General features: G+C 36.2%; 1 long non-coding RNA gene across 1 annotated transcript; it reads left to right on the top strand.

The window, feature by feature from the left end:
• The first annotated feature begins 35 nt into the window (after nucleotides 1-35).
• Nucleotides 36-26,431, top strand: LOC116574605. The gene is made up of 4 exons (XR_004279389.1): nucleotides 36-189; nucleotides 20,999-21,205; nucleotides 23,584-23,687; nucleotides 26,219-26,431. It is a non-coding gene; the product is annotated as an uncharacterized LOC116574605 (long non-coding RNA).
• The last annotated feature ends 219 nt before the right edge of the window (nucleotides 26,432-26,650 follow it).

Below are 26,650 nucleotides of genomic sequence, written 5' to 3'. Positions count from 1 at the left end.
GGGCCTGGTAATCTCCGCGCTCGGAGACTGGGTCTCCCAGAATCCATTTCGTGAAAGACGCAGCAGCGTTAACCAACGTATACCCTAACTAGTTCCTAGATTTGGAGCTGGGAAGTTATTTAGAACTGTTAACTTTGGCTAAAAAAGGCAGCGACCTGCTCTGGGATTCATCCGTAAAGGAAAGAGAACGTGAGTGCCTGGCACCCTAAAGACATAAGCCGCTGTCGGTGCATGCTTTTAAGACTTTCTAGGATACAAAGAATCGTGCTTTTCAACGGGGTCTCGGCATTTGGTATCGCCACGTAGGGTTGCTGGCGTTTCTCCAAAAAAACCACTAAGTAATTCCAGTCTCTTCTGTCCATGGAAGCAATCACTGCAGCAGAGCCTTAGGTACTAAGAGAAAGTTATTTCTTATCGTATTTGTGTTGTTTTGTTTTGAGAAACAAGGACCAGCTACTGAACTTTCCCACTTAAAGAGTCAATTTATGACAAGCACTTAGAACAGCAGCTGATTAAAACAAAACAAAGCAAAACCAAAAAAACAACTCGACGGTCCTCACCTCAGAGTCCCATCCCTCCACCACCTCCCCGTACTAAGTCCGCTCCCTCCTCTGCATTCTTTCTTGCCACTACAAGTAAACGGCTAACGTCTTGGTATTGGAATGAATCTTTCTGTTGAGGTTATAAATTTAACAGTTATAAATTTAACAGTTATAAATTTAACAGTTAAAATAACTGTCTGGAATATTTGCATTTGATTATTGAACAGCTTTGTGACCAAGAGGGTTTTAGGCTTATGACCAAAGCAATGCATCCTCTTATAAAGAAGGACTCTTCCTCAAATACAAATTCCCACATCAACCTTTTCTGATGTTTCCTCGTACTTAGATCCAAGTTATGCTTCCTCGGTGGAAACAACCGTGTGAGTGAAGTTGTGTCTTTCTCAGGGTATCTATATTTGGAGGTTCAGGATGTCTGTCCACTATAATCCACTATAAGGTGATATTAATCTTTATCACTTTATCAAGGTGCTTTCCAGTTTCTCCACTGTTTATTTTATCCCGTGCAACTCACAATCACAATCTATGAAGAGCTACTTTGAAACCAAGCAAATACCTTGCTCCTGATCAAACTCTACTTTGTAGTTCAATCTCCATTGGATGATCCTTGCTGCAACCGAGCTTTACAATGAGAGTTACAAGCTAGCTTTTCCCCTCCCATTTCCTTCAAGCCCTCCACATTTATTAGTGGTAATGCTACTATAAAGAAGAGCTATCCTTATTTACTATCAGCATGAATTTATGTTTTCCTTTTTGTTCAAGATGTCCATCAAAAAATCCTTTACTGTCTTATTATTTATTTATTTAGTTATATTAGACTATTTTGAGAATAGTTTTAGATTCACGGAAAAACTGAGTAGATGTAGTACACAGTTCCCATTTACCACACCTACCCCTATTTCCCCTATTATTAACCTCTTTATTATGATACATTGTTACAATTAGTGAACCAAATATTAATGCATTCACATAAATTACAGTCCATAGTTATTTAGATTTCTTTAATTTTTACCCAGTCTCCTTTCTGTTCCAGTATCCCTTCCAGGATAACATATTACATGAGTTGGCATTTCTCTTTAGGCTCTTCTTGGCTCTGACAGTTCTTCAGACTCTGTTTTTGAGGACCTCAACAATTTTGGGAGAACTGGTGGATATCTTGTAGGCTGCCCTTTTACTGTAATTCATTTATCTGATATTTTCCCATGATTAGACTGGGGTTATGTTTTTGAGGGGAAGACCACAGAGGTAAAGTGTCACTTTCATCACATAGTAGCAGGAGTACATACTATCAACCCAATTTATGATTGTTTATGTTAAACTTGATCACCTGGATAAAGCAGTTTTTCAGATTTCTCCATTGTAAAGTGACTCTTTTTTCCCCCTTTCCATACTGTACCCCTTGGAAGGAAGTCACTGTGCACAGTGCACATTTCTTGTTGTTAATCTCTCTCTCTCCCTTAGAGTATTTATATAATTTATTTGGAATTCTTCCACATGGGATATTGTTCTCTTCTTCCCCATTTTTATTTTGTTGCTCAAATCATCAGATTTGGCTGGCTTTAGTTTGGTTCCCTTTGACCTGCATGTTGAACACTTTCTTACCTTTGTGGCACAATAATTTTTCAGGCTTATCTTGTACATTTGTTACTCCTATCCTGGAGTCAACAGTTTCTCCAAAAGCCTTGGTTTCTTTTGTTTTTTACTGGAGAATGGTATTTAGAAGCTAAGACCTTAAAACTAAATGTACTTATTGATACTTCTTTTAGGCCCTCACAATTAAAAAGGATGAGGGAAAAGGAATATATATATATTTTTATATATATTTTATTGTATATATATGTATATATACAATATATATTGTATATATATATACCAATATATTCAATATATATATATGCTATATATATAGTATATAGGTATATAGCTGTATATATATATATACAATAAAATATATACAATTTAAAAAGGTGAGGGAAAAGGAATATATTATATATATAAAGGAATTTAAATTTAAAAAGGTGAGGGAAAAGGAATGTATATAATATATTCCTTTTCCCTCACCTTTTTAAATTGTATATATTTTATTGTATATATATATATATATATTCCTTTTCCCTCACCTTTTTATTGTATATATATTATTTATATATAAAATAAATACATAATATATAAAATATATAATATATTTATTTTATATATAAATATATATGTATTTTATATATAAAATTTATATATATGTATTTATGTATTTAAATACATATATATATAATTTCCACTTAAGAAATCATGAATATTGATACTTAGAATCACTATTCTGTTGTCTCCCCAATTTCATATTTGTATTTACCTTCGTTAACAGTGAGATCCTTGTTTCCTAACAGCAATGTTTACTTATTTGCCTAATCCTACATTGCACATAAAATAGTTTCAGAATTGTTACATTCATATTATTACAAAATCAACTACTAGAAGGGGTTCAAGCCTTGTTTGTAGTTTCTTCCCCCTAGATTGGGGGTTGAAAGTCAAGATACTATGTGCAAAAATAACTTGAATTAGTTCTTTCACCCTACACTATCCTACTTCAGTGGGTTTCTGTTAGTCATTTCGAATACACATGAATTCACTTGTTTCTATTTCTAGTTTTAGTTTATTTTTCATTCCATTATTGATAATTTCATTTTACTATTGGAATATGTAGGATTATGTGCTTCTAAAAAATTTAAATCATACAAAAAAGTATAATCAGAGAAATACCACACTCTCCTGTATCTCTTGAACCCTTCTTGCTACCATCTTTTATATGTATGCAATTTTATTGATTTTTGATGTATCCTTCCTGTGTTTCTTTTTGTAAAAATAAGGTGGATAAATGTATGTTTTCTTCTTTTTTGTTTCTTACTCCAAAGGGTTACCATATATGCTGTTTTGCATTTTGCTTTTTTCAATTAACAGTATCTTCTGGAGATTGCTTTGCATCAATTTATAGAGATAATCTTCATTCTTTTTTTTTTTTTAAACAGTATGTAGCACTCCATTATGTAGATGTGCTATACTTATTTACTTAAAATCTGATGCTTAGAATATTTAGGTAGTATCCAACATTTTGCAAATATAAATAATGCTACAATAAGTAAGCCTGTGTATTTATATTTTAAGAGAGAACTATCTTTAGAGTAAACTCCCAAAAGTGGGATTGTTAGATCAAAAGGTAAATCAAAATATACTACATATTGTCAAGTTTTCTTACATAGAGATTATATCATTTTCCATGCCCATCAACAATTTATGAATATGCCAGTTTACCTGAACTTTTGACAACATAATGAGTGAGAAATGGTATGTCAGTGTAGTTTTAATTTACATTTTTCTTATTATAAGTTGGGGAGATTTTTGTGTCTTTTCTATGGACAATTGGCTTTGGTTCATGTTTTATTGTATTTTTTAGTCTTTTTTCACTCAATTTCAAAATGTCTTTACATATTAGCGATATTAGCCCTTTATCTGGCATATTACTCACAATAATTTCTCCTCATTTCTGTGTGTGTTCATGTGTGCTTGGGTTCCCCCCTCCATGTAATTTTTTTTTTTTTTTTTTTTTTTTTTTTTTTTTTTTTTGCAGAACTCATCATGCCTTTATTACATCTGGACTTTAAGTCATAGCCAGAAAACCTATAGACATGCAGGTTAAGACGAATTTACTTATGCCTTTTGCTAGATCTCAATCCATTTGGAGTTTATAGTTATATATGGTATAGGAAATGAATTTCTAATTTTTCCCTAACATGATTTATTAAATAGTTAATCTTTGTTTCAGTGGTTTGAGATACCACTTTTATCATATATTAAATGTCCACATAAGCATGAATTTTCTGTTTTATTCAGTTAGCCTTTCAGTCTATTCATGTACCAGTACTCTGCTTTTAATTGTATATAGTTGGGTTTATCCACCGCACTCCCCAGTAACTCTTTCTAGTAATTTCCTAGCTATTCTTAAGTGTTTATTTTTCCATGTAAGCTAATAGTATCAACTTAACTAGCTCTAAGAAAAAGTCTGTTGGTATTTTTTAAGTTGGGATTGCACTCTATTCATAAATTAGCTTAATGAAGAACTAATACATGGATAATACTGACACAACCTGAGAACAGCTATCTCTCTATGTTTTCAACTCAATTTTTGTGTCAGGAATTTATAGTTTCCTTCACACAGGTTTTGAACATTTATTAAGTTAATTCCCAAGTGTTTTATCTTTTTAGTTACTATTGTAAATGATACATTCTTTTTTTTTTCTTCTGACTGGTTATTATTTGTGGAAGTTAAGGCTGTTATTTTTCATATTAATTTTGTATCCTGCTACCTTACTGAATTATTTTGTTATTTGGGATAGTTTAGTACTGATTCCTAGGATTTAACAGGTATGATATCATGTTATCTGTAAACAGAGGTAGTTTTTTCCTCCTTATTTTACAATTTTTATGCATCTAATCAATTTCTCTTATCTAATTACATTGACTAATACTTCTAGCACAATATAGTAATGAAGATAGTAATCATCTTTGCCTTATTCCTGACTTTAGCGGAAATGTCTTTAATTTTCCGCCATTAAATAAGACACGCATATATATACATATATATATATTTTTTTCATATTAGAAAGTATCCATCCAGGAGTGCCTGGGTGGCTCAGTCCATTAAGTGTCTGCCTTCGGCTCAGGTTGTGATCTCAGGGTCCTGAAATCAAGCTCCGCATCAGGCTTCCCAGTCAATGGGGAGTCTGTTTCTTCCTCATCCTCTGCCACTCCCCCTGCTTGTGCTCTCTCTCTCTCTCTCAAATAAATAAGTAAAATCTTAAAGAAAAAAAAAAAGAAGAAAGTATCCATCTGTTCCTATTTTCTCAGGAATTTTAAATTAGGAGTAAGTGTTGAATTTTGTTAGTGTTTTTCAGCAACTGGACATATTAATATGGTGAATTATATTAATATTTCCTAATATTAAACCATACTTTCATACTTGATATAAGTCCCACTTGGTCATAATATATTATTTTCTTAATGTATTACTGGAGGTTGTTCACGATAGGATTTTTGCATTGGTATTTATAAGTGATTTTGGTTTGTGATTTTTTTTAGCCATATCATAATCAGGTTTAGGTATCAAAGACTAGTCACTGATGGAGAAATTAGAAATAAAATAGACAAAATAGTTGAGAGTTCTACTTTTCTAGTCTCCTTTGATCTTCTTTCTCTGAATGTACTTTAATAAGCCATATTTTGTTGTCCATATTTTTTGGTTCTTGTGGGCCTCAACTTTCCCATTAATATTTTTATGAGTGAGGACTACCCTTGGTGTGCACCATCTTTGAACTTTTGCATGTAGCCACATTATTTACGCTTAAACTATAGACAGCTTACAACAGGTCACAAGCCAAGTCCCAGTTCATTTGTTCTACCTGCCTCACATGTATTGCCCTACTCCCAAAATGACACTAGGAGGTATTTTGTAAATAAGAAAACAATACATTTATTTACTTACTGTGCTTGGTGCACTTGTCCCGGAAAGTGACAGGGTCAGTAAATCCTAAACAGAGAAGCAAGAGAGAGCATTTTTTTTCCTGGCAGTGGTGATAGCAAGGAAGGTGGTAACAACACAAGTGTAATGAGGCCAAAGCAGGGGCCAGCTAGCTTCTCCAGTTGGTCTGGGCCTTACAATGCCCACCATTTAGTCTTCTAACAAGTATGTTCTCTAGTGATGGGCATTATTACCCCCACTCATCTTTCAGGTCTGTCCTTACAGAAAAACCAAACTTTATAAAGGATATGCTATACCAGACTTCACACAAATAGGATGATACAAAGAAATGGAAGAAGAAATAAGCAATCATTTTCAAATGATCTCTAAGGAAGCTCTTCTTAAAACTATCTTTCAATGAAACTACATAAATTTTTATCCTATTCATAAAGAAAATCTACATTTGACAGTTTCTATATCTTCAACAGGATATTTCAGGGGGTTGAGGGTAAAAAAAATGTATGCAGTAAAATATTTTATAGTTTTATTTCATGGAATATAATTAATTCCCACAAATTTTTATGGATCTGGACATGAAACCATTTATGTTTCTAATCAGGAGTTGCAGAAATAACATCTTTCCTGGCTCTTTAGTGCTAAGGTCATTGGAAAGTATACCTTATAGGCAATTTTTCAGAGCAACTAGTCAATATATTTGCTTTTTAAAAAAATATGTAGCTTCAATAAAACCTCATATATGACTTCCAGGGCTTCACTTATTTACCATCAGTGGTATGATTTATTGATTTTTCCATTATAAATATTTGTAGTTACCTGCAGTAAAATTTATTTTTAAAAATACTGACATTTCGTTACATAAGGATGATATTATTTTTAGAACCTACAGATGCAAAAGCCAAATTTTTCATGTTATTTATTTATTTATTTATTAAGATTTTATTTATTTATTTGACAGAGATCACAAGTAGGCAGAGAGGCAGGCAGAGAGAGAGAGGAAGGGAAGCAGGCTCCCCACTGAGCAGAGAGCCTGATGTGGGGCTCAATCCCAGGACCCTGGAAGCATGACCTGAGCCAAAGACAGAGGCTTTAATCCACTGAGCCACCCAGGTACCCCCAAATTTATTTTTTAACTCAATCATTGTTTAAGACTGCTGAGAGGAGAGTGATTGGGGGATGGGTTAGTGATGTTTTTCCTATTTAAAAATTTTCCCTCTATTCTATTAAAGTGATGGATTGTTGTCATAGAAAATGTGGAAATACTGAAAGGATAAAGAAGTTCTATTATGTGGTACTAGTCATAGATACCAACTCTGACTAGATTAAGCAGAAGGGAATTTAGGGGAAAGAGATCAGAGGATAAAAAGCTCAGGATCAGCTGGGAACCCAGCATGGAAATGAATGAACGAACAGGTGCAAGGGTTTTCAGGAATGGCTCACTAGAAGAACTGTGTAAGCAGTAAGTATATCTGCAGAAAAGTCTTGTCAGCACTACAGTGAACGTTGCTTGTCATCAACCTTTGGCCATCTCCATACTCCTTTTTCTTTTTTTTTTTATTAAGATTTATGTATTTGAGGGGCGCCTGGGTGGCTCAGTGGGTTGATGCCTCTGCCTTTGGCTCGGGTCATGATCTTGGGGTCTTGGGATCAAGCCCCGCATCAGGTTCTCTGCTCGGTGGGGAACCTGCTTCCCCCCTTTCTCTCTGCCTGCCTCTCTGCCTACTTGTGATTTCTGTCTGTCACATAAATAAAAATAAATCTTTAAATAAATTTTTAAAAAAATATTTATGTATTTGAGAGAGAGAGCATGCGCACCTGAGCCGGGAGTGGGTGGCGGAGCAGAGAGAGAGGGTGAGAATCTCAAGCAGACTCCACACTGAGAACGGACTGCCCCCCCCCACCCCAACATCAGGCTCAATCCCGGGACCCCAGTGTCATGATCTGAACCAAAATCAAGAGTCAGATGCTTAACCAACTGAGCAACCCATGTGTCCCTCCATACAGTTTTAACATTAGTTTAAGATTCAAAATCCCAGGAGAAACATTTATTCAAATCCTAGGTCATGTGCCTATATACTGACTATACCAGAAGAGGGGAAATGGTAAGCCTGGCCAGTTCAACTCTCCTTGCGTCTCTGCCTGTCACCAAGACTATATACAATGTGGTATTCTCTGCCAGGTGGCTGGCTAATACATTGGAAAGGCTGGGATTGGGTACTACATAACCAAAAAAAAAAAGACAAAAATCCCCTAGAGAAATGTTAAAAAGTATTACACATAAGCTTGCAATCCAGAGAAAACTTAACATTTTGGTATCTCTCTCCCTTCAGGCTTTTTTAATGCATTTTTCTTCTCTTTACATAATTTGGCTCACAGAATCAGAATATAATTTTCAAATATCCTATTTCTTTTAATTACCTACAGAGCATAGGCACTTTTTCCATGATTAAAATGCTTATAGCCATTGGTAATGGTCAAATAATTATCCAAAACACACATGTTGTAGTGTACTTAAATATTTCCCTACTGTTGGAAATTGAGATTATTTCTGAGGGTAAGATAATTCTATAAAACAAGAATTATAGACCAAATATTTCAATCTCATTATCTATTGACTGATGAACCATATTCAGGGACAGCTTCATGGGAATGTGTCTTAGTCCATTCAGGATGTTCTAACAAAGTACTAGAGATTGGATTGTTTAAACATTTATATCTCATGGTTCTAGAGGCTGGGAAGTCCAAAGTCAGGGCACTGGAAAATCCAGCATCTGATGAGGACCTGGTCTCTGGCTTGCAGACCCTGTTCTTTCATTGTGTGCTCACATGACAGAGAGAGAAATCTCTCTGATATTCCTTCCTATAAAGGCACTAATTTCATTCTTGAGGGCTCCATACTCATGGAGCCTAATTCATGAGGCCCAACCACCTAATATGATCACATTAGGGGTTAGGATTTCCACATATGAATTCTAGGGGGACAGAGACATTCAGTGCATGACTGTGCAATCAATGTGGTTGCACCGGGCCTGTGATCAGAATGGCACCCCTCATAGGATTAGTATTCTGTGGTTGCCATCTTAAAATTCTTAATAATTAAATCTTTGTATTTGTGTTTTATAAGGCAAATGGGATATGGAACATGCTTCAGAAAGTTGGAGCATCCTGTCAACTCCCCACCTCTGTAGGATGAGTTCTTGGCTGCTTACTTCCATCTTAGGACCTGCACCTGTAGCAACCCCCCATCTCACTATGACCACAAATACTGTCTACCTGGGGTGGTGACCCAGTCACACTGAAGTGGGAAGGTCTGCATTCCACTGATACCCTCTGACTCCAGAGGAGTCCTGGATGAGGTTATAGGAAAGTTGGGAGACGGGCCTTCGTGCCCCTCCAGTGTTATCTCTGGATGGGGCATGTTGGCAGCTGTCTCCATCCTGGGTTGGTAGCACCACAGGATGTTTGGCCGGCAACTCAACAGGAAGGAGCCTCTTGCCTGTCCTTAATCCAGGTATACAAATGAGCACAGAAAATGAAAATCCTTTGAAGGTTGCCTATCTGTGGCAGGATGGGGAGATGAGCCCTTGGGAAAGGGAGACTGACTTCCTGATCCTGAGCTGGGATACAAAGCTTCCTTCTGAGGCTGGTAGGAGAAGGAACCCAGCATGAATGCACAGACATATCAAGTCAAGGGGAAGTGTATCTGGTACCTGTGAGGGTCTACACTTATTTTGTGAGTATCCCCACATCCAAGAGCACATGACATTAAATGGCAAATAAAAATCACCAAGACAAGAAAAAGTTATCTATCTTTGTACCTTTAATGTTGCATTTTTTCTGCATTTTGAACAAGGGATTGGCATTTTCATTTTACACAGAGACCTGAAATTATTAGCCAGTCCTGACCAAATTCCTAATACTTAAGCCTGAATTGGAACCAGACTTTCCAGATTTCTCTGACTCCTCCCACATCCCCAAATATGCAATTTATTCATCAGCATTCATCATCCAGTCTATGCTGAAATTGTTGCCTTGTCATAGAGACTTTCCTGACCTTTTTATTTATACTATATTTCTTTGTTATTCTCTATCATAGAATGGCCTCTAGTTTTTTTAATTGTACAAATTACAATATGTAATTATTTATTTGTTTACTTAGTCATTGTCTCTTTCCCCCTATGAATTTTAGTCCCCATGAGGAAAATGGCTGGTCGGTCTTATTTGTTGCTTCATCTCTAGCAACTGGCATATTTCCTGGAACATAATAGGTGTTCAATTAATGTTTGTTGAGTGAATGAAAGATAGGTCATTATTTTATCACTTAACGAGGAAGTTGAGAGGAAGAGGAAAAAATGACTGGGGAAGTTACAAGAAACACTAAGACTTAAGAAAGACCAGGTGACCAGAGGATTGAAAGAAGATAGACCTGGTTATGTGAAATAGTGTGCAAGGCAAATCAGCAAACATTTTTAAAAGCTCTGCTCTGTTTATTTATTTTTTTTAAAGATTTTTATTTATTTATTTGATAGACAGAGAGAGATCACAAGTAGGCAGAAGGCAGGCAGAGAGAGAGGGGGAAGCAGGCTCCCTGCTGAGCAGAGAGGCCGATGTGGGGCTCGATCCCAGGACCCTGAGATCATGACCTGAGCTGAAGGTAGAGGCTTAAACCACTGAGCCATCCAGGCGCCCAAGGTCTGCTCTGTTTAAATCATGAGGTCATGTGGTATTTCATTCTAGGGTCTTCTAATCTGGTCAGAAAGAAGGGAAAATTAGCATAAAATAAGAAATGAAAGTGAAATGTAGTGAAGCAACAATTTTTTTTTTAAGTAAGCTTTTCTTGATGTGTGACTTGAATTCCCAAACCCGAGAGAAAGAGTCTTATGCTTTACTGACGGAGCTAGCCAGACACCCATGGAGCAATGTCTTTAAAATAATGAAAGAAAAAGTGGCCAATTTAGAGTTCTATACCCAGTGAAACTATATATCAAAAATAAGTTCAGTTATATAAATACTGAATAAATATATCAGTTCAATATATTTGATATATCAAATATATCAGCTGAAGCAATTGGGTATCCATATTTTTTAAAAAGAAAAAGAACTAAGATCCCTGATTTGTATCAGATACAAAAATAGCACAAAATCTATAAAGGCCTTTAAAATATCTCTAAAAATTTCTCAATGAAAAGTTAGGAGAACTTATTTTTTGCCTTTGTTTAAGTAGATTTCTTAGATTCAACATCAAAAGCATGATCCATAAAAGAAAACAATAGAAGTGGTTGACAAATTATAATTCCAAGAAAATTAAGAGCTCATGTTCTTTGAAAGGCACTATTAACAGAATAAAAAGACAAGCCATAGACTGGCACAAAATATTTGCAATCACATATCTGCTAAGGGATGTATATCCTGAATATAAGTAATTCTCTAAACCCAAAAATAATAAAACCCAAATTTTTTATATTTAAAAATTTGAATAGACACGCCACCAAAGAAGATAAGTACATGAAAAGATGCTCAACATCATCAGTCAAGAGAAAAGTGAAAATTAAGTCAATTATATATATTTTTGTGTGTGTGTGTGTGTGTGTGTGTGTGTACACAGCTATTAAAAATGTCCAAAATTTAAAAACAACCATAACAATATTGACAAGGATGTGTAACCTATGGAATTCTCATACATTGCTAGTGGTGTAAAATGGTACCACCACTTAGAAAATATTTTTGTAGTTCCTTCAAAGTTTAATATCCACCACCATATGATCTAGCCATCCCAATATTAGGCATTTACCCAGGAGAAATGAAAACATATATCCCAATGAATATTTGTACACACATGAAAAAATGTTTATAACAACTCTAATAGTCCATGATTGGAAACAATGAATATTGGAAAATATTCATATCCAATGACCATTATACGTCAATATGGATAAGTAAATTGGCATGCCATACAATGGAAGACTTCTCAGCAAAAAAAGGACTGTTGGTATACAAAACATGGCTGACTCTCAAAATTATATTGTTGAATGAAAGAAGCCAGGCAAAAAAGAGTGCAGTTATAGTATGATTCCCTTAATTTAAAGTTCTAGAAAATGTAAACTAATATATAGTGACAAAAAGCAAATTAACATAGGGATGAGGGGAGGGTGAGATGGTTAGGAGTCAAAAGGTAGAAGGGGGGGGTGCCTGGGTGGCTCAGTGGGTTAAAGCCTCAGGTCATAATCCCAGGGTCCTGGGATCGAGCCCCACATTGGGCTCTCTGCTCAGCAGGGAGCCTGCTTCCTCCTCTCTCACTGCCTGTCTCTCTGCTTACTTGTGATCTCTCTGTCAAATAAATAAATAAAATCTTAAAAAAAAAAAGTAGAAGGGAAGGAATTCAAAAGGGGACAAAAACTTTCAGGAGTAGTGGATATGTTCTTTAATTTGATTGTGTTGTTGTTTTCATGGGTGAATATGTCAAAACACCAAAATTGTGCACTTCAAATATATGCATTTTACTGTATAGGTTTTTTTAAACTCTATTTAGTCAATGTTATCAACATTATATCTTCCAAAAAATTCCTTAAAATGTCTGGTTTATTTGTGGCATTCTTCATAGCTTCTATTTTAAACTGGAAACATTTTAAACCAGATAGGCTCTGGTATATTATTCAACTAAGCCATAGACATTCCATTACAGGATTCTCTTCAGAAACTAAAATCTTAAACAAATGATGAAAAGGTAAGAGATAGAAAATTAGATACCCACTTATAAATGTAGGTGTGTCTATGATATAAAACTTAAAGAGCATTAGGCTCCCAGTACTCTCTCCTGTCCCACATCTTGAGGCTCTCATGTGACTCCTACATCTATGGTTACCTTCCCTGTTTACTTTGGGAAGTGTTTCTATGCTGCTTTGATGTTTCCCTTGGTAAGATGCTACCAGTGCCTCTGCTTCATTGTACTGTAGGGTTCTTGCACTGGTTTACTTTCTCATAATATGCCATTGGAGTGACTGCCATCTTTTCCCTGAACAGGCGTTCTCTTCATTTCACAGGGGTGGAGGGAGGAGGTAGAGAGCTGTGCCACTACACATCACAGGTGTCACGCCTTAGACCTAAAGACAAGGAGGCTTCCTCCTGTTGTTCTCATAAGCTGGCACTACCTTATATGAGCAAGCTGTTTCAGTTTCAGAAACCCCACCCTTTGTTACCAATTGACTTTGATTCCCCTCAGATTGGCTAAAAGGTCTCTAAAACTAAAGGAGATGAAAGACAAACTTACTGAAATGAAACAACACTTCCTGAAGGTTTTCAATGATGAGATGGGGGTATAGCTCCAATGTCATTTCAAGATCAGGTACTCACACATTCAATCTGACAGTCTCTTGGATATCTCCATCTAGCTATGCAACCATACAACTCTGGTTTTTCCGTCTCTGTGATGGCAGTTGGTTGTGCACTGAGTGACAGCAGCATGGATGTGTGGGGTAAGTGAGTGGAATTGGGAATAAATGTCATGCATCTCAGATAAAATTAACCCAGCAGAATGGGTGGGAAGAGGAGATTATTCTCTATTTTAGATATGCTTAGTTTGAGAGAGTAGATCCTTCTAAAGATTCCTAGTAGGCAGTTGGGAATGTGTGACTTAATTTCACTAGAACAACAACAACAACAACAATAACAACACCCCCAAACCAGAGTAGGAAAAAACTTGGTTGTCAGCTGCCTAGTGCTTAATAATCAGTAAAGCCATAACTGAATGCGATGCTTCAGGGGAAAAAAATATAGAATTAGAAAACAAGAAGTTCAGAACTGGATCTTGACATTAAGAAGAAAAGATTGAATGGGGCGCCTGGGTGGCTCAGTGAGTTAAAGCCTCTGCCTTCGGCTCAGGTCATGGTCCCAGGGTCCTGGGATCGAGCACCACGTCTGGCCCTCTGCTCAGCGGCGAGCCTGCTTCCTCCTCTCTCTCTCTCTCTCTCTGCCTGCCTCTCTGCCTGCTTGTGATCTCTGTCTGTCAGATAAATAAATAAAATCTTTAAAAAAAAGAAGAAGAAAAGATTGGAAACAGCTTAATGTCCATCAATAGAGGATTAATTAAACAATTATGGTACTTTCTTACAATGGAATGCTATGTAGCAGAAAAGATGAGAAAGTTCTTTCTGTATTTATATAGAATGATCTTTGAGTTAAATTGTTATTTGAGGAAAGCAAAATGCTTAAGAGCATGTACTATATCATACTATGTATAAAAATATGAAAATATGGCCACACACGTGTGTGTATAAAATGTCTGTGGAAGGAACACATGAAGCACGTTGGTTGCTTTTGGAGAGGGGTTGGGGGATGAGAAGGGTTATTTCACAGAATACCCTTTTGTAACTTTGAATTTTAAAAGATGTGAATGTGCATTTATTTTACTATTAAATAAATCAACTTTTTTGAAAGAAAAGTTTGAGCTTCTGAGTGCCTCTGTTCAGAGATTTAGGATCTAAAGAGCGACTGCATTGTGTAAGGAATAGAGCGAAAAGAGTACTGAAGTGCCCCAGAAGGGAGCATTAGGGAGGTGGATAACTGAATCTGACACTGTTGTTGGGAAAGATGAATGCCCTATAGAGTCAGGCGTGGGGCAGATGGAGAGAAGGTCATGGGGAGGAGGCAAGGGGTAAAGAAGAGAAAGATCATGTTCTTTAGGACATCATCTAAAATGGAGAAGACTTATTTACTTATGGAGGAAATTCAGTCTACAGGCAATGTCTCTTGCCTGGTTGTGTACAAGGCCTGTTTCCACAGTTTTTGTTGTTCTGGTGAAGTGTTCCACAAGGTAGTACTAACCCTACCTACTACTGCATCCTCAGTAAGTACATCCATAGCTCAGCGCTAGCTAAGGTCCTCCCACAGCTCAGCCCACAGTACTGGGTCATTTTTCAATCCTTAAACACCCATTGATGTTTTCTTGTAATAGATTGGATTTTCATGTGAAAGTGTTCTTGCTTCCTCCTTTACTCAATGTTTATTACTCATGTAGTTTAACCTGAGCAACTTCTTTCATTCTAATTTAAACATCCTAGTAAATAGAACATCTTAGTGTAATTTTTATAGATAGCATATTACCTAAAATTCATAGTACACAGCAGTTTTACTTGCATTTGCCCAAATACATTACTAGTACTGTGGCAATAAAAACTACTTTATTTCAAAAGCTTCAGCTTCTATAATCTATATTCATAAATGATGGGTTCTCAATCCAGAGAGCTTTAAAGTAAGTAACAAATAGTGCCAGACATTTTTCTAAATGCATTACATATTTGAATCATTGAATCTCTGAATAGTCCTATGAAGTAGACACTATTATGATCTGTATTTTACAAACCAAGAAACAGGCTCAGAAGGGTTTTGTAACTGGAACTTGCTTAAGGTCACAGAGCTGGTAAGAGGCAGAACCAGAATTTGAAACTCTGTAATCTACCTCCTGGGTCCACACTCTTAGCCATAACTCTATCTACTTTAAACTTAAAGTAGAAATTATGTCTTGTGGAAAATAAATTTAACTTTAGGAGAATTTGAATGTGTTCCTGTTAAAATTATTATAAAACTTCTAAGTTTGATCTAGAAAAGAGTGTTATAAAATGTCATTGAACTTATAAAAATGTACATAATACATACTCATTATAACAAGTAGAAAAGACATGTATGTAAAGGAAAAGATACTCATCTCCCCACCAGCCCTCACTCCACCCAACTCCTCTGAGGTACCCAGTATTAACATCATGGCATGTCTCCTTCAACATCATTCTCCATGTTTATACAAATATATGCATGCATATATCGGGTTTTCTCCTTGCTTCTTTCTCTTCTTTCTGAGTTTGTTCTCTCCACCTGTTCTTACAACTTGCTTTTTTCCAGTCCTTTGCTGGGAAACATTTCACTTTGATATCATACCCCATTACTCTGTGGAAATTCTCTCTTCTGATAACTGTGTTGGGCAGAAGGACCTTTGGAGAAAAAAGAGTCCTGCCCATCTAACAGCCTGGGTCTGTGAGTGGAATTCTAACAAGCCTGAGATGATCCTGTAGCCATGGTAGAAGGGATACTGTAACCGAACACTGTGACACCGTGTTACTGTGAAGACTTTGGAATCATTCCTTTGGTAATTGTGTTCTCCTTACAATTGTTAATAGGAAAATCCAGAAAACAAAACGCATTTCTGTATTTTCCTGGGAGATAGGGGTAGCTGGGGAGTTCCTCATTCTGATGCAGAGGGATAGATTGGGTCAGTTGACACTGGCTGACATTAATCAGTCCGTGGCAGGCCCCAAATGGAGCCTAGGATAGCCAAAGGACAGCCAATTGGTCAGAGATTTAACTATAGGATGCTCATACATTGAGGGATCTTTTGTTAAAGAATTATTAATTATTCAGGATAGTGATGGCAGAGCATTAAATCAAATTCTGGCCCTTCTGAGTGTTATCCCCTGTTCCACTGCCCAGGTATCATGTCCATGCAGCCAGTACCCTGCTTGTGGTATCCAATAGTGGGGTGGAAGGAAACTTTCAGGAGCTTGCCTTTTGGTCAAATGATAAATACTTCCTTTTGATTTTTTACAGAAAGCTGATTTTTAAAATTTTTCATTCTATTGCCATTTAAGGGAAAGTGTGAAATTTTTATTCTTCAGTGTAATTCATGCATCAAGGCAAAGCTCCCCTCTGAAAGCGTTATGTCTTATTCGCTGCTATCAGAAGGGATTACATCCTGGGAACATCAAGTGCAGTGAAACATCAGAAGGGAGATCTCAAAATGGTATAACTCCATTGCCTCAAAAACAGTGAAATTCCAAGATTTCCTAGATCTCGCAGCTGTATTCTCTTATTTGGAAAAGTTAATGGAGGAACAGGACAAAATGTCACCAAAAAAGTTGTCTATTGTCTCTGCAGCTATATTTTTCTGGTACTTTTAAGTAAGAATAGTTTAATCCCATTTTTGCATTTTATTTTTTACGAAGAATAGTTTTTTTCTATCCAGGAACCTGAAAACCTCTATTCTTTCTACTACTCAGTCTCCCTGTCACTATCATGATTTTCATTATGGCAAAATAAAATTATATTATTGATCATTTAAACTATTCATAGGTATAAAAAGCAGCTATCACTCTCACTTTTTAACTCTTGGGATCTCTTCCTTGGAGGACTAAGTGACAGAATTTTAATTAAGTCTGCCATCTAAGCAATGATAAAATCAATCATCTGTCTCATGTAATAAAGGTTATGCCTTTGAGAATGGTGAAGACACTACTGTTTTGTTTTGTTTTTATAAGAGAGAAAGGGCAGGTGTGCATGAGCCAGGGTGGGGGTGCGTGGGCCATGGTGCAGAAGGCAGAGGGTAAGGGAGAAGGAGAGAAGCGGACTCCTCACTGAACCTGGAGTTCATGGGGCTCACTCTCACAGTCTTGAGATCATGGCCCTGAGATTATGACCTGAGCTAAAACCAAGAATTTGATGCTCAACCAACTGAGCCACCCAGATGCTCCAAAGCCACTACAGCTTTGATGAAGCAAAACAGCTGGTACCATGGACAGAGAAAATAAAATTCTCCGTGCTCTCCATTCCTCTTTTGGGGGGTCCCTATCTTTCTTTTTTCATTTCTGTTTTGAGCTGAGCTCAGCCCATTTAGTAATAACCAGCTCTTAGCTTCTTTTTTGATAGGTAATAATTGCCTTCAATAGCTAGAACTGAGTAAGGATTACTTCCTGCTCCCTTGCCCCATCACCTTGAAAGCAAGTTTCTTTTTCACCTAACAGACATTTACGTGCAAACATTTGTGTTTAAACGTGAACACAAAAGAGTTCATAGAGCCTTTACTGTAGCTTGTTCTTTGTTCCTTTGGTGCTCCGACCACCACCTTGCATGAAAGCTTCTTTTGAGGCAGGTGGAATAGTATTCCAAAGAAAAATTCTTTTACTCTTTGTAGTTGGCATTGGTGAACTAGAAACCCTACTGACTTATGGTTGAATACCACCTCAAAGGTATTCAACCATACACCAGAGATACCAGAGACAATAGGGGTCTATGCTTATCACTTGTTTCTGTACAGGTGGACAGGATCCCCAGAATATTTTAGTTTGAATACTTTAAATCTCAACTAGTGAAAATCCATTTTTAATATCCTTCACAATATTTATAAGTCCATTAATTGTGAAAATTCATTTCTGACTTTAGTAAGCAAAGTGGTGTTGATGGAGATATGACCAGCTGAAGGGTGGTGATAACACCCTCTGGGACATGGCTAGTTGACTCACTTCCCTTACCTTATGAATGACTAATTAGAACGCTAGCTGCATCTTGAGTGTGGCTTGAACACACACTTATGTGTGCTCACATTGTTCACATTGTCTATGGGAAGTATTTTAAAGTAAATTACAGTTGTCACAACAATCTCATAGCTACGCTATAAAAAGAAAGCATTCTTGGGTGCCTGGGTAGCTCATTTGGTTGGGCAACTGACTTCAACACAGGTCATGATCCTGGAGTCCCAGGATCGAGTCCCACATTGGGCTCCCTGCTAAGCAGGAAGTCTGCTTCTTCCGCTGACCTCTCTCCTCTCATGCTGGTTCTCTCTCTCTCTCATTCTCTCTCTCTCAAATAAATAAATAAAATCTTAAAAAAAAAAAAAAGAAAGAAAGAAAGCATTCTCACTTCCCATACACAATTCAGCCCTGCTGCAACCTGACTTCCATCTCCCACTGTGCCATGAAAACTGTCAGCATTAATATCTCCTGTGGGATCCTAATTTCCGGATCCATGGATTCTTCTTTGCCCTTCTCTCCTTGTGGCATTGTCGACTGTGATTTTCTTTTTGATACGTTCTTTTCCTAGCTCTCTGTTCTGCTTTTGCAGGCTCCTCTTCCTTCTTGCTTATCCAATACCAGTGATCTTGAAGATTTTGACCTCACAGTTTTATTTCACTATTAGTCTACATATTCTCTTTAAATGAGTTCATCCAGGTCCTAATACTTCAAATAGTTCTTGCTTATTGAAAATTCCCCTTATCTTCATCTCTAACCTCACTCCTGAATCCAGCCAAATGTATCAATTCAATACCACCATTTGGAGATCTTCCAGGCAAACCAAAAGTGCCATGTTTGAATTCATTGATACCTATTCCCCACTACAAGGCTCATTCTTCTTGCAAGTCCCCCCCCCCCGGATTTGTTTTGTTTCAGGCTTCTTTTTCTTTTTTCTTTTTTTTTTTTTCCCCAGTTTTTAAAGTTAACATATAATGTATTATTTGCCCCAGGGGTACAGGTCTGTGAATCACCAGGCTTACACACTTCACAGCACTCACCATAGCACATACCTTCCCCAATGTCCATAACCCCACCCCCCTTCTCCCAACCCCCCTCCCCACAGCAATCCTCAGTTTGTTTCATGAGATTAAGAGTATCTTATGGTTTGTCTCCCTCCTGATCCCATCTTATTTCATTTTTTCCTTCCCTACCCCCCCAACCCTCCACCCTGCCTCTCAAATTCCTCATATCAGAGAGATCATATGATAATTGTCTTTCTCTGATCAACTTACTTTGCTCAGTGTAATACCATCAAGTTCCATCCATGTCATTGCAAATGGCAAGATTTCGATTCTTTTGACAAGATTTTTCTAAAAAGTAAATCTGACCATGAATTATGGAAACCTGTGTGAGGGGAACCTAACTCAGTCTTGATGGATCAGAGAAGGCAACATCTCAATCCAGGCTGGTGAGAAGATTTCATCTCAAAGAAACCATTGGAACTAGTTGACAGTGACTGTCAAGTGTCCTGGCCTTTCAAAGGACTTGAAGCCCCATCCGGGCTTAGGGAGAAATACGAGGCTGGGCCACTTAGCAGAAGCTAGATGGTTAAGGATCTTGTAGTGATTCTAAGTGGGTCTTCATCATGAGGGCATTGGATGCCATTACATCCAGGAAGTGACTTAGTCCGATTTCCATTTTAGAATGCACTCAGTGTAGAGAGAAATGATAGAGGTCTGTAGTGGAGGGCTGTAAAACATTTTACAAGTGAGGAAATGTAAGGTTCAAAAAGGTTAAGGATATCTCCCAAGATCATATAGATAGCTACTAAATCTGGAGTCCAATTGCTAACTCAGTTTTATCTAGCTTCTGTTGTTCTGCCTCTGACTGTTCCTCCAGCACACAAATATCACCATGGTCTTCTTTAATATTCTATAGCCATTAACATTAGTTCATGCAACATACAGGAAGGCCTCTCTGGCTTAACAGTTGAGAAAACAAATATAAATTATGGTTATCTCCAAGGAGCTCATGGTTTCGTGGGGATTTAGATATATAAGCAACAAAATTACAAAGTAATTAGAGCAAGAATAAAGTTATACTAGGCAGGGATCATGAATAAGATGGATAAAGGACTGCCCAAATCTACCTGGGTATTATGATGGGCTTCTCAGGGTGGGCGAAGTTGAGTCGAGTCTGGAAGAGTGTCTAGGGACTTTTCTGGGGGGGAAAAAAGGCACAAAATATTCAAAGTCAAGGAGGCAAGACGGAGAACCTTTCAAATAATTGTGTACAGCCAGAGCATATACTGTGTAATGTATTAGGAAGATAAGCCAGAGGAAGGGTTGCAAAGAACTGTGTAAAACATACAAAGGATTTTGGGCTATGATTATAAGGAAAGGAATCAGAGAAATGGCAAGATTAGAATTGCTTTGTAGAAATCTGTGAGGGTTTGGTTATGAAGAGGACAGGATTAGGAAGAGGGGACTATTGCCTTGATGAGGTAAAGCCATAGAACTAGGGGTCTTATGTAAAGTAGATTGTGTATTTGACTTTCTCCCTGGTGCCTAGCCTCTGATTCAGTTATCTCTCCTTTCCACTGACAGTCAATTCATCCCTCTTTTTTTTTTTTTTTTTCTCCCCAGCAACTGACAAGCTATCTGCTGACTTAGACCTGGCCTCCTCATCCCCAGCATCCCCTCTACTGCAAGCTTTGTGTTTTTAAAGGAGATACCTTTGAAATGCTAGCAGTGACTTCAGCAGCCTGGTGATGCTCCCAAGTCATAAAAAAGAACTTCAATTTCCCTGCCAAGGAACTGAATGGTGAAGATTTGCCACACCATCTTTGAAAGGTTACCAAGTCTTGTTATTTATCATGTTTATAAAATATGCAAAAAAATGATAGCAATATGCCCATTTTAATTTAAGAGTTTTCTTATAAAACATAGAATTACTTACCTGTAGAATTTAATAATAATTTCTACTTATTAAGTAAATACAATATCCCAAGAATTGTATTTGCAGCTTCATATACAATATTTTCAATTATCACAACATCTCTGAAAGGTGGCTGGTATTATTATTTAGATTTTCCAAATCATTTAATTGAGTATTTGAAAAGTTTAGTATCATTGCCCAAAATTCACAATGTGGGGTTGGGATCTAACTTAGTTTCATTGGAAAGCAAAATCTACTCTCTTTACACAGTCTTATGATGTCTCTCTGTGCAGATGTGTTGTGTGTGTACTTATACACTTTAGGTAGGTTTGATTTTGAGGAGTTAACTCATTTTTAATTAGGCTTCTTTATCATTTATTTCAGGTTGTCACTTAACCAACTGAGGAACACAGGCACCCCTCCTTTGCCCATTTAAAAAATCAGATTGTTTATTTGTTTGCTATTGGGTTGTAAGCTTCTTTCAGATATTAACTCCTTATCAGAGATATGATTTGCAAATATCTTTCCCATTGAGTAGGTTGCCTTTTCATTTTATTGATCAGTTCCTTTGCTGTGCAGAAGTTTTTTAGTTTGATGTAGTCCCACTTATTTTTGTTTTTGTTTCTTTTGCTTTTGGTGTCAAGCTTTGGAATTTAATTTAGAAACCAGGATATGTTTTTCTATATTTTTTGAAACTTGGTACTTGCATCAAGAGGCCTGATCAGGTTTAGTCTAGACCATTATGGCACTATTACTGCCATGGGTGCTGCTAGGTTCTTCCATCAGAGAGCGTCCAACGTTTGTTCTTCTGTGTGATGTCAGCAGGTTTTTATGCACAGTGTCTCCATCTGTTATTTTTATCCAAGTTTTTTAAAAAAATGATGATATTCTAATTCTACCCTTCCTTCTTTATTAGCTAGATTTCTTCTGTTCAAGGAAAACTATATGATTATCCATTGGCACAGTTTGTATAGACAGGTAGGATAAATGATGTGTTATTTCCCTTTATTTGCCAGATTTCAAAATAATGAGTTGGTTCATTAGCAATCTCCTACAGTGGCTAAGTGCTTTTATTTAAAAGATATTTCATGAACTTAAGGATTTAAACATTTTATTTTACAATTCATTACTGAACTTAAACAATGAGGGTTTGTTAAATAAATTATGATACATAGACATGATAGATTGGTAGCATATAGTTGCTAAAAATAATCATATAAGCGCATATTTATTCACCTGAAAGTTATTTGGGATATTCAAAAATTATTTTTGATGCTAAATACATAATCATGGTGCCAAGGGTGAAAGTTTTCTCTTCTACAATGGTTCCCAAGCTACCCAGGTCCCCTCCTAGGAGTACATTGAGTTTGTGTATCCTTACATATACTTTCAGATGGTTTAGAGCTGATAGTTCAACTGCTGTGCATTGGTGTGACTGTATTAGTTGCTAAAATAATGAAGGAATTCCATAAGGCTGTTACATAGTTGCTTCCCTCACCTCTTGAGTACTCTCCTTTCTCCTTGGGCACTCCAATCTCTTTCTTTCACCCCCTAGACGGTGCTCACCACCCATCAACTAAAGGATGAATGCCTGGCACACCCAGGCAACATTCAGCATCCTGCGTAAGCTATATCCAATACCCATTCTGATTTGTCCCTGTCTATTCTGTACAGTTGCAAATTTTTAAAATATTCTCCCTGGAGAGATCCATACAAGCAAATACATCTTACATTTTTAAGAAGATAAGGCACATTATAAAACATTATAAATATGTATTTAATATATAGTCTATTAATATCATAAAACATTACATTTTTATAAAATGTAAACATATGGATAAGGTATATTCTGGACTGACATACAACAAAGCATTAAAAGTAACTTTCTATAGTGGCATGATTATGATGGGTATTTTTCCTTTTTAAAAAAACATATTTATGTTTATCTGAGAAAGAGAGAGAGTGTATGTGCACATGCACATACAGGAGGAAGGGCAGAGGGAAAGAATCTTGAAGCAGACTCTCGGCTGAAATAGGAGACCTATGTGGGGCTAGATCCAAGGACCCATGAGATGATGACCTGAGCCGAAACCAAGAGTGGGGTGCTCAACCTAGTGAGTTGCCCAGACGCCCCTTTCCCTTTTAACCTTACCTGCATTTCCAGATTTCTCTATAATAAGCACCATATTTACATATATAAAGAAGAGAATATACTGAAACTGGTTTTATTTCAGCAAACTAAAAAAACAAAACAAAACAAAAACTTTAAAGTAACGTCAACATTTTTCAACAGCTCCATCTGCTGGTCACTGAATAAAGTTAATTTTCAAATACCGTATTTATATTTACTACAACCTGAAGAAATACATTAGGATGCTTCTCACATATCTTTGAAGAGTAAGTATCAGAAGTCAAGTTAATTTATCTGCAATGAAAAGTGATATAAACTTGGGTAGCTGTAGAATGGGCTTTTACCTCAGACACAAACACAGACCTGTTTGCCTATAACGGAAACATGACATTGAAAAATTGGTTTAGTCTTTTAGCTATCTCACACTGGAATGCTGATTTCGATGATTGTGTGAGATAAAAACACTGATTAGATATTGAAGATATATGTATATGAAATATACTGTACGAATTCATCTGCCTTTGCCCAAATAATCAGAGCTGCAGTCTAAACTCTCCTGTGTCATATTCATTACTTTTCAAGTGAAATTGCTCTTGGTTCCATATCTCTTTATTATCTCCTGAAATTGGATTGATGATAAATGATTTCCTAAATAAAAATTTCTTTTTAGATGGTAGTGAGAGGTAAGATGTTTTGTATAGAAATCTCTCAGTTATCCAACTTTGAACTTTTAAAAAGTAAGATTTATCATTCTGTTAAGTAAAATAAGCTAGTCATGAAAAGATGGATGCTATACGATTCCACTTATATGAGGTATTTAAAGTAGTCAAATCTATAGAAACAGAAAATAGAATGGTGGTTATGAGGAACTGGGGCAAAGGGGAAGAAGGGTGATGTTATTTGATGGGTATAGAGTCTAAGTTTTGAAAAACGAAAAAGTTCTAGAAATATGTTTCACACAATGTAAATAATACTTAACATTATCACACAGTGCCCTTAAAAGTGGTTAAGAGGTAAATTTTATGTTTTTTTAAACCACATAAAAAGGTTATATATATATATATATATATATATATATATATAACATTATTTTTGTATATTATATAACACAATACATCCACGTATATAATAAATTCAAAAGAACATATTGAAGCAAACATGCACTACACTTAAGATTCCACTTGTCTTATCTTTTCACAAGTCAATCAGTATTTCCATAAATTCATAGCATTTGCTTGTGGCTTACATTTTAAAAAGAGGTTCAAACATGTTTTTGAGATGGAGTGAATCCCACTGAAATTACTTTCTAAATTAATTGGAAGATGTTGAGATTCACGTAAAATTTCTCCCTTTTTATGTAGTCTTGGACAAGTCATTTAGCTATTCGGATCTCAGCTTCTTTTGTAAAATGAACTGAAAGAGGTGATCATTTCTATGCTTTGTGAACCTTAAAATTCTCAAAATGTTTTCACAACATCTTTCTGATGCCCTTCCCTAACCAGGTCTAAAGCAATTATATCTGTAAGTGCACCGGTAATAAATTTTAAAAAGGCACCATCAAGTAATTAAAGGTTTATTAGGTGCATTTTATACAAGAAATCACACCTAGTTTGAGCCTATTTGAAAAGTCTCTCCTCTATAATGGGTAGAAATGACATGAGCTTATAAAGAAGATACTTGTTAAATATACATACATAGGTAGAATTAATGTAGTATCCACACCTTAGGGAGAGATGATTGAGATCCTGGATAAGAACAGGGAAGGCAGTATTTTTGCCCTTATTCAAAAAAGTGAGGTGAAAATATTCTACAGTTGTAACCAGCAAGACAGTAGACTATGGAGAGAAAAAAGGAATTAAGAGGAAGGGTAAACCTACAGGCAAAAAAACGTGATGGGGAAAGAAGCATGTTTGTACCAAGTGGCAAAGAAGTAAAGATTAATATTAAATAAAAGTGGTTAATTAAAGGAAGTAGATTGAAGTAGGGGTGGGCCCTTATATAGCTTCAGACTTACCTAATTGACACTAGTAGAAGCTGCCTTGGATGCAAGAGAATTAATTAAAATCAAAATATAAATAAGAGGTTTGGGAGAAAGTCCCCATTTTTATTCCATTCAGTCATCTGGCTAGATTATTCTATTACTCATTATGTCTAACAATGTGTAAAGAAATTTATTCTAAACAAAAACATGGTTTTAATAAACTCATGTATTACTATAGGTATGCTTCTGGTATTAACTTTAACTGCTTGCTTTGATTATGGTTAGTTCTAGTGGATAATCATAATATTTCTTTTTTTTTTTAAGATTTTATTTATTTATTTGATAGAGAGACAGTGAGAGAGAGCATGAGCGAGGAGAAGGTCAGAGGGAGAAGCAGACTCACCACAGAGCTGGGAGCCCGATGCAGGACCCGATCCAGGGACTCCAGGATCATGACCTGAGCTGAAGGCAGTCATCCAACCAACTGAGCCACCCAGGCGCCCCCATAATATTTCTTAAATTAATTCTCATTTGCTTTCTTACATAGCTAAGCCAATGATATACTTGATATAAATATGAAATTTAGATTAAGTCATTATTCTACATTAAAAACATGAACATAAAATAACCATATACATACAATGTATATAATACTATGTATGAATATATATGTTTGTATACCATATATATTGAAATACATGCCCTTCAACTGATATTAACATAATTCATAACAAGCTTCGCAGTTGCAAAGAATATATAGTGAAACAACGTTTGCTATTTAATATAAGTCGTTAAAAGTGGTATTTTTGATTCCAGGGTTTATTGGCTGTGCTGTCAACAATAAGAAGTCACTTGCTGCATGTGCTTACAGAGCACTTGAAATATCACTAGTAGGAATTGAGATGTGCTTTAAATGTAAAATTCACAATGCGAACAAAAGAATATAAAATATCTCATATTTTTATATTGATTGTGGAAATGACAATATGTTGGATATATTATGTTACATAAAATACTATTAAAATAAATATCACTGGTTTCTTTTCACTTTCTAAAATTGGAAGATTTTAAATTACATACATGTTTCACATCCTATTTCAGTTGGGCCGCATGGATTTACAGTGTAAATAAATGCAATTTCCTACCATTAATCAAGCTCAGACCCATGTATTGCACACACGGCTGAGTGCTGACTGTGGCTAAAAGTAAATGGTCTTTACTTTGGCTGTTCTGCCTTAAACATTCAGA

This window comes from Mustela erminea, chromosome 15 (genome assembly GCF_009829155.1).
Source record: "Mustela erminea isolate mMusErm1 chromosome 15, mMusErm1.Pri, whole genome shotgun sequence".
Classification (NCBI taxonomy): Eukaryota; Metazoa; Chordata; class Mammalia; order Carnivora; family Mustelidae; genus Mustela; species Mustela erminea.
The sequence above is the reverse complement of the archived record's forward strand: the minus strand, read 5'-3'. Positions and strand labels throughout refer to the sequence as shown.